Below are 15,022 nucleotides of genomic sequence, written 5' to 3' on the forward strand. Positions count from 1 at the left end.
TCCTATTGTGTCCATATGAAAAGATGCCTTTAATAATACCTGAGATGTCTTGGACTCCTTATTGGCTTATCAATCCTATCTGGCAAAAAGTCAGGCAGTCCCCACATTCACTTTGACTGGAACAAATGACACAAAGTTCAAGTCAATTCTACTCACTGCTGTCCAGGAACTTTCTAACTCTCCAATGTATTTAAGTCCACAATCTAGAGCCCATCTATTATTCTAGATTGGGTCCTCAAACTACAGCCCGCGGGCCACATATTGTATTTATTTTGTTTCTTCACTTCTAAATAAGATATATGCAGTGTGCATAGAATTTTGTTCATAATTTTTGTTTTTACTATAATCTGGCCCTCCAACAGTCTGAAGGATAGTGAACTGGCCCTCTGTTTAAAAAGTTTGAGGACCCCTGTCTTGAATGTACATGCTTTTCTTCAGAAAATTTCTTATCTGTGTGCTGCAAGAGGCCAGAACAGTATCCTGCATACAACAAGCAGGCAAACCAAAGTTTGAGCAAACACATTGAAACTTCACTCACTACCACACAAGAAAATAAGTCTTACCCCGAGAAGACTGACTTTAATTTTGACTACCACTCCCTATTGTATATAACAATATTCTCATAGCTTTTCATTGGTAGTACATCTATAAGTGATGTTAATGCATAACAACAAATCTAATAAAGCTATTTTCACTTCAATTAATGAACTTTTACCATCCTTAAAGTAACTATAATATTCCATAGGAAAAGGCTATTTGATATGCTAGATAAAAAAAAAAAAAGATACCAGGGGCCCAGAGAGATAGCACAGCGGCATTTGCCTTGCAAGCACTCGATCCAAGATCAAAGGTGGTTGGTTCGAATCCCGGTGTCCCACATGGTCCCCCGTGCCTGCCAGGAGCTATTTCTGAGCAGACAGCCAGGAGTAACCCCTGAGCGCCGCCGGGTGTGACCCAAAAACAAAAAAAAAAAAAATAGATACCAAATCACACTGACAATTTTTATATGCAAGCTCAACTATTGAGGCCTACTCTCACAACTTTTATTTTTAATGAGATAGTAACAGATTAACCAAAACACTTTTTTCACTTGCTTGCAAGAATTCTGTTCTTATGAAAAATGGGATCTAATAGATTCATACCTGTTGGGCTCCACACACTGTAATCCAACTCCAGGAAAAATGGGTCTGGAGCAGGGAAGCTGTGAAGAATTAATAATCCACACAATGCATAAGGGTGCATTAGAATTAAGCACCAGGATCAGAAGGTTTCCAACCTTCTAGTGGGGAGCCCACCAAAACCAACAGCTTTTATTCCCTTCCAATGCACCCCCAGGCCAAAATGAATCCAGTAACAAATTACCAATACAAAGCTAATGTATACTAGGTAAGTTTTTACATTTCAAAAGCCTTGGATGAAGGGCAGAGGGAGGCAGAAGTCTCTATATTAATAAAATAGAATACGGTGTAACCTAACACATACCCACAAGCTGAACATTGCTGCATAGAGAGTGAATCAAGAAAGTATTGAGCCCACATTAAAATAGACATTTTCCTTCTTTGAAAACAAGAAAACTTAAAAAAATCTGCTGAGGGGCTAAAGAGATAGCATGGAGGTAAGCATGCAGGAGGACAGTGATTCGAATCCCGGCATCCCATATGGTCCTCTGAGCCTGCCAGGAGCAATTTCTGAGCATAGAGACAAGAGTAACCCCTGAGTGCTGCTGGGTGTGACCCAAAAACCAAAAGAAAAAAAAAATCTGCTGTTATACAAAGTTATACAAAACTCTACCTTGGCCTCCCAGTGCCTACAACAGGCCCTGGCTTTTTACACTGGCTCTATAGAAGAGGAGACACAGCAAACTCATCCCATATACACTTCAGATGTGGTCTGTATTGTGAATGAAGTAGGAAAACAAAATGGAAAGAAAAAAAATCTCTGTCTCATAAAACTATAAATTTGATGAGTAATGAAGATTGGAGCAGGGAATTTTGCTTGTTGACTAAATAAGTAGTTAGAATAAATATATAAACACATAGCATAACATTCTAAGTGAAATATCAAACAGAAAGACAAACACTATATGGCTTCCTCCTACATGGAAGATAAACAAAATTAATAAACAGACCAAAGAAAAATGAATGTAAGAATTTGCTTCTCATCTTCAAGAATATGAAAAGAGTTGTCCAAATTAGGTGAAAGGCGGAGTGCCTTCAGGGTTTCAAATGTCTCTTCTATAACACTATTCTCAATGACTTTGTCACTGACATGCTGGTAGCTGGGTTGGTATAGAGAGACCCTTTCAAAGAAGTCAAGTCTACTTCTCATCTTGGCTCACTTACTACCATTCAGATGTAATCTTAGGTCATAATCTCCCTGGAGGTGGAGCCATTCATTCCACATGCTCTTTAGAGAGAGAGTAAAGTTTCAGGTGTGTTTTCTAAACACACATCATACTTAGCTCCTTGCTGGGTCATAAATGGATTTTAGCTGTAGAATGAAGACCTGTATTCTTTTCCAAGCCCAGTTAAATAAACAGGAATACTTGTCAAAAGTAAATCTAAATAAGCTATAGCCTCAATGGCGAACCCATGGCACACATGCCAGCACTAGAAGACCTTGCAGCTGGCACACGGGAAGGTCTGCAATTAAGATATGTGGCAAGGCAGGAGGCAAGTGTGCCAGTGTCTGCTTTGCAGCTCACCTGGCAACAGGGCCGAACTGGTCGTTGGGAGGACCGGGCATTGTGCAGCAGTTTGGGCACTCGGGCTCAAAAAGGTTAGCCATCACTGAACCTAGAACATTATAAGTGGGGGATCTGGACAAACATTACATAGACACATGTGGGAACCCATGCACACACACCCAGCCTTTTGATGTCAGCATGCTATAAGATCTCCATACGGGCATCGACTGCATGATCACTACAAGAGCACACTCAGACTACAGGATTTCCACGTTGTGGTGTGTCTCCCGACTAGCACAGTTGCAGGATCTTCACACAGGCACTTGCTGCAGAATCTCCACCCTACTACATATGGGATCTCCATAAAGGTGCACACTGCAGGATCTCCATTCTGCAAGGTCTACAAGCAGGCAAATGGCATCAGGCTGCAGGGTTCATAATGTCCATGCAACAGCATACCTCAGAATGGAACACCATGTCTAGGTGCTGAGCCAGTGTGTCCTGCACATACATTTCTGCCGTCTCCCACTTCCACCCACCCTTGGAATTTGAACCCAGATTGGGAAGTCTCAGAATACTTATACTGGGGGCACTGAAGAGATAGCATGGAGGTAAGGCATTTGCCTTGCATGCAGAAGGAAGGTGGTTCGAATCCCGGCACCCCCTATGGTCCCCCGAGCCTGCCAGGAGCGATTTCTGAGCGTATAGCCAGGAGTAACCCCTGAATGACAATGGGTGTGACCCAAAAACCAAACAAACAAACAAGAATACTTATACTGATATGACTTATAAGAATTTATCCTAGAGTTAATTGGTTTAGTCCAAGAAAATCTCATCTTTTCAAGACAAGCCTCAGAGCTTTTTTAGTTCATATTTGACTGAGACTGTTGAACTCTGGAGAAGTTGCAAAAGATTAAATTGAATAATTGAGAAGACAAAACAGTGGCATGGAGCAGTAAGGCATCTGCCTTGCTGGCACTAGCCTAGGAAGGACCACAGTTCAATCCTCCTGTGTGCCATATGGTCCCCCAATCCAGGAGTGATTTCTTTTTTTGTTTGTTTGTTTTGTTTTTTGGGGGGTCACACCCGGCAGCACTCAGGGGTTACTCCTGGCTCTATGCTCAGAAATCGATCTTGGCAGGCACAGGGGACAATATGGGATCCGGGATTCGAACCATCATCCTTCTGTGTCTAAGGCAAATGCCTTACCACTGTGCTATCTCTCCGGCCCCTCCGGAGTGATTTCTGAGTGCATAACCAGGAGTAATCCCTGAGTGTCACCAGGTGTAGCAAAAAAACAAAACAAAACAAAACAAAAACAAAAACAAATTGCACACTTGAATGCTAATATAAAGATGCAACATTTTCCATGTACTCTTGTGTCCCATTCATCCAGAAATGATTATATTGACTGTAGATTTGCAAGGTGAAATTCCCAACTTCTCCTGAGATCTTCCTTCACCTGCAGCTGCAGCAGCTCTCCATAACCTCCTTTATAAAGTTCTGGACTGATGATGGTCCCCACTCTCAAACAACCCCCAAAATATCAGCTGACAGGCCACAAGGGTGACTTTTCAGACAAGATCATAAAGTTCCCAGAAATACATGTGGCTAGAAGGAGTTGTTTTTGATAGGAATCTAAAGAAGAGTTGAGGCACAAGAAAAAAAATTAACACACAGCTAAACAAATCAGAAACAAAACATCAACAGGACAAATTCAAGACCATAACAAGCTTTCTCGGGGTTGGAGAAACAGCTCAACAGGAAATCCACGTTCAATCCCTAATACCATTTGTCCTTTAAACAAAGCTAGTAGTAGCTCCAGAACACTAAGCCAGGAATAGTCCTTACTCCTGGGTTTGACCTCCAAATCAAAAATAAAAATGTTTTCTGTAATCTTTAATCATTATGAAATTACTACTGATGTTCCCTGATTTCCGTTTTAAAGCTGATAAAATGAAAAACAAGTTGCTACTCTCTTTGCCTTTGATCTCCAACTGCAACTTAATATTCAGTTTAAAAACTTGTTTTTAAAAATAATCAGACACCATATGGGACTCTCATAATCTAGACAGAATGCTGTTAGTTTGGGAATAAAATCTGATCTCACTTTGAAAGATGTCCCCAACTGGGATTTTCCTCTTCTCAAATTATCTGTTTTCCAGGCAACGTTGTGTGGCCACAGAAGTGTCTGGGACATGCTAATGCATTTATCAAGTGATTATTCTTGGCCCCTCTGCTGGCAGAAACTAGCAGGAAATGGTACAGAAAAAACATGCACAGTAAGCCACATTAACCAGCTTCAAAGCTGTTCAACTTGTGTGGCTGCTAAGAATTCAAGGATAAGAGAAAAAGTGCTGCTGCTTTGTCTTTCCCAAGACTGCTTCCCCCTCAGCCATTTGCCAAGTGATTGCCTTATATTGCCTAATCCAAGAGATGCCTTTTCTTATGCCTTGTCATTCCATAAAGAATTAGTTCTGCTTAATAGCTCAACTGTGCAGGAAGAACATTCCATGCAATTTTACACTTTACATCAGTCAGAGAAACAGAAGGATCAGGAAAGCATTAACAAGAGAGTTAATTCATGTCACCTAGCAACTTTATCCTTGTAGAAATTTATGAGAAAAAAAATCACAAAATCCATCAAAATTATACAAAAACATTTCTATTAAGATCGCTTTTGTTTTTTTCAAATGATGATCCCAAGAACATTTAAAAAAATAGAAGAGTTCAGTACATTTAATTACTTACTGACAGACATTATAATACTCCTTTTCCACAATTTTATATACAAATTCCAAAATTATAAAAATCTTGTTTTTCATTTCTCTTTCAAGTAACCTGACATTCATGGTGAACATTTAGTAAGTGCTTGTTTTGCAATATAATTAAAGCATTTATAAGCTATATCTTCATATCAACTAAATGACATTCCATTTATAAATTGAGAACCAATAACTATGAAATGTCTGAATATCTCTTCAATCTTCTAAAAGCTATTAAAGACCCAGAGTCTTTGATAACAGGAAAATCCAATGGGTTTTTGAACACAAATAAGAGGACCTTATTACAGTGAATTCATAAAGAGGAACCTTGAGTTCCAAGCTATTTGTCTGCAGCCTAATGAAGCTTACATTTATTTATTACTTTGAATGCACATCCCTCAAGGGAGAAAAGAGAATTATCTCATTATCTGTCTCAAGCACACAAGCTCATTCAACAGTCATTAAAATCTTGAAAGATAAATAACTTTACCTTCACTGAAAGGTAGAAGAAATGATTCCAATGGATTAATCTATTTGAGCAGGATCAGAAAAATAATAAACAGTGGAACTAGGAGGCCAATGTTCCTCCCCATCCCTTTATTAAACTATTCCCATGCTGGGTTGTCCAAATGGCTTGGGTCCACCAAAAGATATGCTATACATCTTTAGAAAGGTGACACTGATCTGGCCCCAGGAGTTTGGTCTCTGGTGGGAAATGTACATTGTGCACAAATAGGTTTCCTTTTCTCCAATTTCTCCTCCTTTCAATCTTCTTAGAAGTAACAGTGAAAACATATTTCCCCATCCTTCCACTGAACTCAATATTACATCACTCCCAATGTCACCATTGAGGGTCTTTTGCCCACAATATTACATATTTATGAGTAACACTGATTATATATTACTTACTCAATATACCATATTACTCACCAATGTATACTTTCTTGCCCAATTTAAACAAATTCAATCTCTATTCTTAAAAAAATTATAAAAAGAGGGAATATAAATAGGGCCAGAAATACTACCTGGGAGGGGATAAGACCTTGCAATCAGATAAGTCCAATTTAATTTATCAAAACCAGCAACCCAATATGGTCTCCTGAGCCCCATTGAGAGACCCATGAGCACAGAGCCAGGAGTAAGCCCTGAGCACCTTTAGGTGTGACCCCAAATCAAACTTAACAAAAACAAAACCATTACACAGTTAAAGTCCACTATAAAAATTGAGCCCAATATGGGATATGCAGACTCCAGGATCTTTAATACAGAAGAATGATACCAACAACAGAGACTATGTGAGGAATGGAGGTGTATTGCCACTACAGACTATGACTTGAATTGGACAAACTAGTTTGCCTGGAGCCTAGAGTCAGTCCTGTGCCAGGAAACTTCAGGGGTAGGGTCTCCATGTATTTAGACCATAATTTGTCTTTCCATGTCCCTTATGTTTTGGTGGGCCTATGCAAACAAATGCCACTTTAATATTGTTTTTTACTATGTTCTCTTGACTCCAATCCTTAAGAAAAACAACCCATTAAAACTTTTGAGGTTAACTTAAACTAGTAAGCATGTGCATGGAACTAGATAAATGTACTTTGCCCTCAATGTTTAAAGAGTTACATAAGTCTAATATCTTTAGATTATATGGTGTGCTGCTAAGAAACAATATGTACTATAACTGGGGATTTGAGGGACAAAGTAATTGTATTGTACATGGGTTCAGTTTTGTTTTTCTTAATGTTCTTTGGCTGAAAGTTCAAGGCTGGGATATCATCGATGGAACTACTGAGAATCCTGTTTATGGGTGATTGGGCTTCCACTGTAACTTTACCCTGTCCTCTTTCTTTGCATCTTTGTTGTCATAATTAAAATAATAAAAAAAATAATTAATAAAAAAAAATTGAGCCCAGAAGATGCTACAAGTGCAGGGTGTGCATGGGAAACCACAGTACAAAACAGAATCAGAAAAGACTTCACAGAGGAGGTGACATGTGAGGGTGAGCACTAAATGACAAATAAGCAGCAAAGAATCCTCAGTCTTCCATGCAGAGAGGGAATAGTGTGGGAAGAATTAATGAACCAAGAGAGAGCACAGTCAAACAACTCAATTTCATGTGTCGGGGCAATGGGATATATACAAGAGTTAGCAGGTGGGGTAGAATAAACAAAGGGTAAGGTGAAATGGTAGAAGATGCAGCATGGGCGGGTACAGACTGGATATTAAAAACTTATGTATTTAGGCTTTAATGCCATACTATCATTTTGAGGCCACACCTGGCTCTACTTGGGGATTAATCCTGGTTCTACTCAGAGATCACTCTTAATGGGGCACTCTCTCTGGTCCCATGCCATTGACTTGTCAGATATCTTTGAACTGAATCAGCCTTAGAACTTTTTTTGTTTTTGTTTTTGGGCCACACCCACAGACTCTAGGGCTTATCAGCTTTTTATAAAGAGATTGTAGTAATCTATATGCACCTTAAAACTTGAAAAGCACGAGGGCTGGAGAGATAATACAATACATAGTACTTGCATCTGACCTAGGTTCAATCCCCGTCACTGAATATGGATGGTCCCTTAAGCATTACTGAATAGAGCCAGAAGTAACCCCTGACCACTACCAGGTGTAACCAAACAATAAAACTGAGAACCACAGCTTTTCTAAGGCTATAAAAAGTCACTGAAATAGTTCAAGTGTAGAAAAAACACAATCTGCATCTCCCTGATGATTTCTTCTCCCCAGTTTTTGATGGGATTAGATGTATTTTTTCTTGTAAAGTTCTGTCAGTGCCTTGTATATTTTGGAGATTAGCCCCTTGTCTGATGGGTATTGGGTGAATAGTTTCTCTCACTCAGTGGGTGGCTCTTGTATCCTGGGCGCTATTTTCTTTGAGGTGCAGAAGCTTCTCAGCTTAATATATTCCCATCCTTTAATCTCTGCTTTCACTTGCTTGGAAAGTACAGTTTCCTCCTTGAATATGCCTGTAGTCTCAATGTCCTGGAGTGTTTTGCCTACATGTTGTTCTATATATCTTATGGTTTCGGGTCTGATATCAAGATCTTTAATCCATTTGGATTTTACCTTCGTATTTGATGTTAACTGGGGTCTAAGTTCAATTTTTTGCAAGTGGCAAGCCAGTTGTGTCAAAACCACTTGTTAAAGAGGCTTTCTTTGCCCCAACAACTATGAAGTACCACTTCACACCACAGAGATTGGCACACATCACAAAGAATGAGAACAAACAGTGTTGGCAGGGATGTGGAGAAAAAAAGAACTCTTATCCACTGCTGGTGGGAATGCCGTCTAGTTCAACCTTTATCGAAAGCAATATGGAGATTCCTCCAAAAACTGGAAATTGAGTTCCCATACGATCCAGCTATACCACTCCTAGGATATACTCTAGGAACACAGAAATACAATACAAAAATCCCTTCCTTACATCTATATTCATTGCAGAACTATTTACCATAGCAAAACTCTGGAAACAACCAAGATGCCCTTCAACAGACGAATGGCTAAAGAAACTGTGGTACATATACACAATGGAATATTATGCAGCTGTCAGGAGAGATGAAGTCATGAAATTTTCCTATACATGGATGTACATGGAATCTATTATGCTGAGTGAAATAAGTCAGAGAGAGAGAGAAAAAACACAGAATGGTCTCACTCATCTATGGGTTTTAAGAAAAATGAAAGACACCCTTGTAATAATAATTTTCAGACACAAAAGAGAGAAGGGCTGGAAGTTACAGCTCACTTCATGAAGCTCACCACAAACAGGGATGAGTTTAGTTAGAGAAATAACTACATTTTGAACTATCCTAATAATGAGAACATATGAGGGTTATAGAAAGCCTGTCTAAGAGTACAGGCAGGGGTTGGGTGGGGAGGAAGGAGATTTGGGACATTGGTGATGGGAATTTTGCACTGGTGATGGGTGGTGTTCTTTACATGACTGAAACCCAAACACAATCATGTATGTAATCAAGGTGTTTAAATAAAATATATAAAAACAGAATAAACACAATCAGACTTGAGAATATGGAAGATTATGAGAAGATAAAAATGCATTTTTATGGGAGTCTTCAGTTTGAGAATGGCTGCTTCATAAAATTGATTCCTACTTTTCTATTTTGTCTGTTTTTATGATAGCCAGGAGCTAGTTGGGAGAGAGGGAAAAGAAGGAGGGAAAGGCAACAACTTTCTTTCTTTGTGGGGAGAGGTCATCTGCTCAGGGGTTACTCCTGGCTCTACAGTCAGAAATCACTCCTGGCAGGATCCCAGGACCACATGGGATGCTGGGAATCGAACTGGGGGTCCATCCCTCATTGGGCAAGTGCAAGGCAAATGCCCTGCCATTGTGCTATTCCAGGCAACAACTTTCTAAAAAAGGTCTGAGGATCCAAAAAGACAGGGTGGCTGAAGTTGCTAATTCTGCACTGTGCTGACAGAGTAGAACTTTAATGTTCTTACCAAAAATATGACAGTCCTTTAACATGATTCCGTGTAATATATCACCACTGTGTACTCTTTAAACATTTTATAATTTTATGATGGGTGCAACCTCTATGGACAGCAGCATGGAGATCTCTCATAATAGTAGGACCAGATCTCCGGTACAACCCAAAGATACCACTTTTTGGTATCTATATCCAAAACACAAAAACATTAATCCAAAAGTATACAAGCCTATGTTCATTATAGTGCTTAGTACAATAGCCAAGATACATGAATGATCCAAATGTTCAATTATAGATGAATGTATCAAGAATGTGTGGTATATTTGTAATAAGGTATTTAAATAAAGATATCAATAAAAAAAGAAATTCCAAGTTGTTATAAGTTTAAACTGAAATTTTTTATTTTATAGAACTTAGTATTATAAGTCAAAAAAAAAAGTGTGGTATAGACTGTGACTATTGACACATCTGTATGAAGACCAACGATCAAGTAATTTGCCATGACACGGATGGGACTATAAAGGGGATCATGCTGAGTGGAGTCAGTCAGAAGCAAGTCACAGACATAGAATGATCTCTCTCATGTATGGGAGTTAAAGATGCACATAGGAAACAACAAATGGCTAAAGGTAGCGGAACTGGAGACATGATCTACAGAACTGAGTTTGGTCAGGGTAGGTGAGAGGGGTGTTGAAGTGGAGGGGCCTTTGGAACTGTGGTAGAGGGAGTACTCTGGTAGTGGATTCTGTGCTAGAATGTTGCTTGTATGAAATTATAAATTACAGGATTATGAATCATGATACTTCAATAAATATAAAAATATCTTGTTACTTTTTAATGCACCAATTAGTCCTCAACAAAATTAAAAAGTTTAATTTCCTAAACAAAGGCTCCCAATGATGTGCTTTAAAACACAAAGAATGGAGGCTGGAACAGTACAGCAAGGAGAGTACTTGCCTTGCATGTGGCCAAGCAGGGTTTGATCGCTGACATGCCAAATGGCCCCCCAGAGCACTACCAAAAGAGTGATCCCCGAGGAGCAGATTAGGAGTAAAGGTTAAGTGGAGCTGGGTGTGATCCAAAATCCAAAACCAACCAAACGAAACACCAAGAATGTGCCTTTTATAGAACAAAGCCAGGTCTAACCTGCCATATTAAGTGCTTAAATCAAATTTATACCATCATGTTCCCTAAAAATTTTCATCAATAAAACCTTAATTTTTTCTCTTGGGTGGAGGCAACACCTGGCTGTACTCCTAGCTCTATGTTCAAACCCAGATTTGTGTATAAGGCAAATGCCCTACCTGCTGTACTATCACTCTGGCTCCACAACTTAATCTTTTATGATATTAAAGGCCTTTGAATTTTTATTTTGGAAAAAGAGAAATAGATGCTACTTGCCATTCACAGCCCCTTTTCAAATGAGGAAACAATTATTCTTTTAGATTTTTGCTAAGTGATGTGTAATCAAAACAATACAAAAGACAATTCTGCACCACAACCATAGACAAACTCCTTGTAAAGGATTCAATAAGTCAAATCAAAACAACGTACAGATACCGTTTACAGTGCTCATTATGACAATGTCTCGATAAAATATTCTAATTTAACCGTTTCCTTTTATTTATGTCTTCTTTTAGAACACAAAGCGTATGTTCATTCAGACCACTGGAACAGTCAACGGCGCACCACAGACCTATGTTACAGGTCCCAATTATCAAACATGTTTTTGCAAGTTACTACTTCCTATTTATTTTCTTCTTTCTCTCTCCTCTATCTTTTCCTCTTCTTTTTTTTCCCTTCTTTCCCTCTCTCTGTTACTTTTCTTCATCAATTCAATCTATGTTTAATAATGCCCTCGCTGTCAGTTGCTCCTTAAAAAAAGTACCTCTAGGGGCCGGAGAGATAGCATGGAGGTAAGGTGTTTGCCTTTCATGCAGAAGGTCATCGGTTCGAATCCCGGCGTCCCATATGGTCCCCTGTGCCTGCCAGGAGCAATTTCTGAGCATGGAGCCAGGAGTAACCCCTGAGCACTGCCGGGTGTGACCCAAAAACCACAAAAAAAAAAAAAGTACCTCTATACTTAAGATGCAGCGATCAATACTATTAAGGGCAGTCACAGCTTATAATCCTCACTACCACACCACTCAGTACACTAAAAGCAAAACTGTGTTTATCCTAAAAAGCTCCAGCCACTATGTAACCCTAAAACCCTTATTTAGCAAAGCCTACCCCCGTCAGTGAGGAAGAGCCTTGAAAAAGGAAAACCCTCCAACACTGAAGCACCAGCCCAATCTTTTTCAACTTGTTTTTACAATATTTACTTATTCTTCTTTTCTCTTCTCTATTATCTTTTGTTTCCCCCTCCTTTCTCTCCTAATCCATATATCAATTACTTATCTTTTCTTAACTCAATTATTTCTTAAGAGCTCAGACCCAGCCTATAAGGATCAGGCCTCCAACAACAACCTAGGAATAAATCACTAATGTTCATCTTTACGTGGGCATGAATTTGTAGACAGTGGACTCCTCTGAGATTGCCAAACCTAAAATATAAACAATCCATGCCCCTTTTATATATTATCACTCCTCCTCCCTTTAGAAATTCTTCTATCCTCTCATTCCCCAATCCTGATCCATGATCCTTTTGTATTTAACTCTCTTAACCCACAGTTCTTAACCCATTAGGTACCGAGACCAACCTCCTGCCCCAATAAACCATCACCCAGCTCCCAAAGTGAAAGAACACTCTCAGCCCACATTTCAAGCCTCAGCAAGAAACTACAAACAACACTCCTATTGACTCAATCTTTGTGGCCCTTCTTCTCACCCTCTCAAATGTGGACTGTTGCATGCTACCAGTTCAGCTCCAGAAGAACCCCCAGCCCAAGGACATTACTAGATCCCTTATGGCTGCAAATCACCTCTCAAACTCAACAAGACCAAAACATGTGATGAAAATGGGACATGGATTTCACCCCTCACAAGAATATCTCGAAAGACCTAATGAAGGGACTTCAGAGCATAAAAACCGGCTAACCTTTGCAAAAGCTGGCTCCCTGTGTGTGACACCAGGCGGGGAAAATCCACAAAAGTACACCGGCCCAGTGGGGCTCAGCTGTGAAAGACTGTGAGTGTGACCTGTCTATGTCTGTCTACTGTCCTCTTGCGTGAAACTCTTGCGAGTGGGGCAAAAAGAGGCTCAGAGGAGCACGGCCGCTCCGCTTCGCTACGCGGCCGTGCACTCTTTCTAAGGAAAGAACTCCATTGCAACAAGAAGGAAAAATCACACTAAGAACGGCGCTATATCACAGAAGCAAACATTTCTCTCTGGATTGTCTTCTCTGTTGCATGCTCGGGCCTAAGATTTGTCCCAGTGTGAGGCTTCATCCACGGAGGACTCCCCTCCCTTAGAGGCAAGTCAGCCCATCCAGAAAGGGAGGAGCCAGAGGAGTGTGCTGCCTACATCATATAGACAATGAATACCACTACAACACGTAGAAAAACCCACAATACAAGTGTGACAATGGGGAAACAACGCAGGCCAGCATCAGACATAGAGAATGAAGATGACAATTCTGAGGACCAGATAATGACTGAACAACTAATCAACCTCTCAGATAAGGACTTTAGACTAGCATATGGAAGGTGCTCAACAGACTCCAAGAAACCATGGATCGAGTTGAACAGAACACTAATAAGAACCAAGAAAATATGAAGGCAGAAATGACAAAACTCCAAACTGAAATAACATGTCAACTAACAGGACTGAAAAAGTCAGTAAACGAAGTGAATGACAAAATGGATAAGCTCTGGGACAGGGTATCAGAAGCTGAGAATAGACTTGGTGCTGTGGAAGATGAGATACATAACAATTCCATACAGCAGGAGAGATTGGACAAAAAACTTAAAGCAAATGAGCAGACAATGGAAAAATTAGTCAAGAATGGGAACAGACGAAAATAGAAGTCTATGATAAGATCAACAGAAACAACTTAAGAATCATTGGAGTCCCAGAGACCCAGGAAGAAAATTTCCAGGAAGAATCAATGGTCAAGAACATCACTAAAGAGAAACTTCCAGAGCTAAAGAATATATGTGATCAAATCCTGCATGCCCGAAGAGTACCAACCAAAAGAGACCCCAGAAAAAACACCCCAAGACACATCCTAGTCACAATGACAAATCCACAGATAGAGACAGAATTCTGAAAACAGCAAGATCAAAAGGGGAAATCATGTTCAAGCAAGCTTCCCTGAGATTTACAGCAGACCTGTCACCAGAAACGCTCAATGCCAGAAAGCAGTGGTGGGATATTGTGACAAGACTGAATGAAATGAATGCTTCACCCAGAATACTATACCCAGCAAAACTCACTTTCCGGTTTGATGGAAGAATACATGGTTTCACAGACAAAAAAACAGCTCAGAAACTTCACAGACACAAAACCAGTCTTAAGAGAAAAACTGAAAGACCTAATCTAAGACAAGACTACCCAAAAGACACACCAAATTTTGAAATAAAGATGGCGTTAAATCCCAGGACAATTCTTTCTCTCAACGTCAATGACTAAATGCACCAGTTAAGAGACACAGAGTGGCTAAATGGATCAAAAAACTCAATCCAACCTTCTGCTGCCTACAAGAAACGCACCTGAATAGTCAGAAAAACATAGACTCAAAATAAAAGGCTGGAGAAAAGTTATCCAAGCAAACAACACCCATAAAAAAGCTGGAGTGGCCATACTAATATCAGATAATGCAAACTTTATACTCAGGAAGGTTTTAAGGGACAAGACGGACATTTTATATTAATCAAGGGGTACGTAGAGCAGGAAGAATTCACTCTCCTAAACATATATGCACCGAATGAGGGGCCAGCAAAAAATTTAATACAACTGTTGACAAATCTGAAAAATAATATCAACAACAACACAATAATTGTGGGGGACCTTAACACGGCTTTGTCAACACTGGACAGGTCAACCAGACTGAAACCCAACAAGAATATACTAGACCTGAGGAGAGAAATGGAAGAAAGAGGCCTAGTGGATATATATAGGACACTCCATCCCCAGAAACCTGGATACACATTCTTCTCCAATGTA

At 39.7% G+C, this 15,022-nt stretch overlaps 1 protein-coding gene and 1 pseudogene across 1 annotated transcript in view; one reads left to right on the forward strand and one right to left on the reverse strand.

The window, feature by feature from the left end:
- PRTG (protogenin) overlaps positions 1 to 15,022 on the reverse strand; it is a 162,940-nt gene that overhangs the window by 108,021 nt on the left and 39,897 nt on the right. The gene's annotated exons all lie outside the window — the stretch shown is intronic.
- Positions 1,795 to 1,915, forward strand: LOC126010231 (uncharacterized; annotated as a pseudogene).

The sequence above is a fragment of the Suncus etruscus genome, chromosome 5, assembly GCF_024139225.1.
Source record: "Suncus etruscus isolate mSunEtr1 chromosome 5, mSunEtr1.pri.cur, whole genome shotgun sequence".
NCBI classification, from domain to species: domain Eukaryota; kingdom Metazoa; phylum Chordata; class Mammalia; order Eulipotyphla; family Soricidae; genus Suncus; species Suncus etruscus.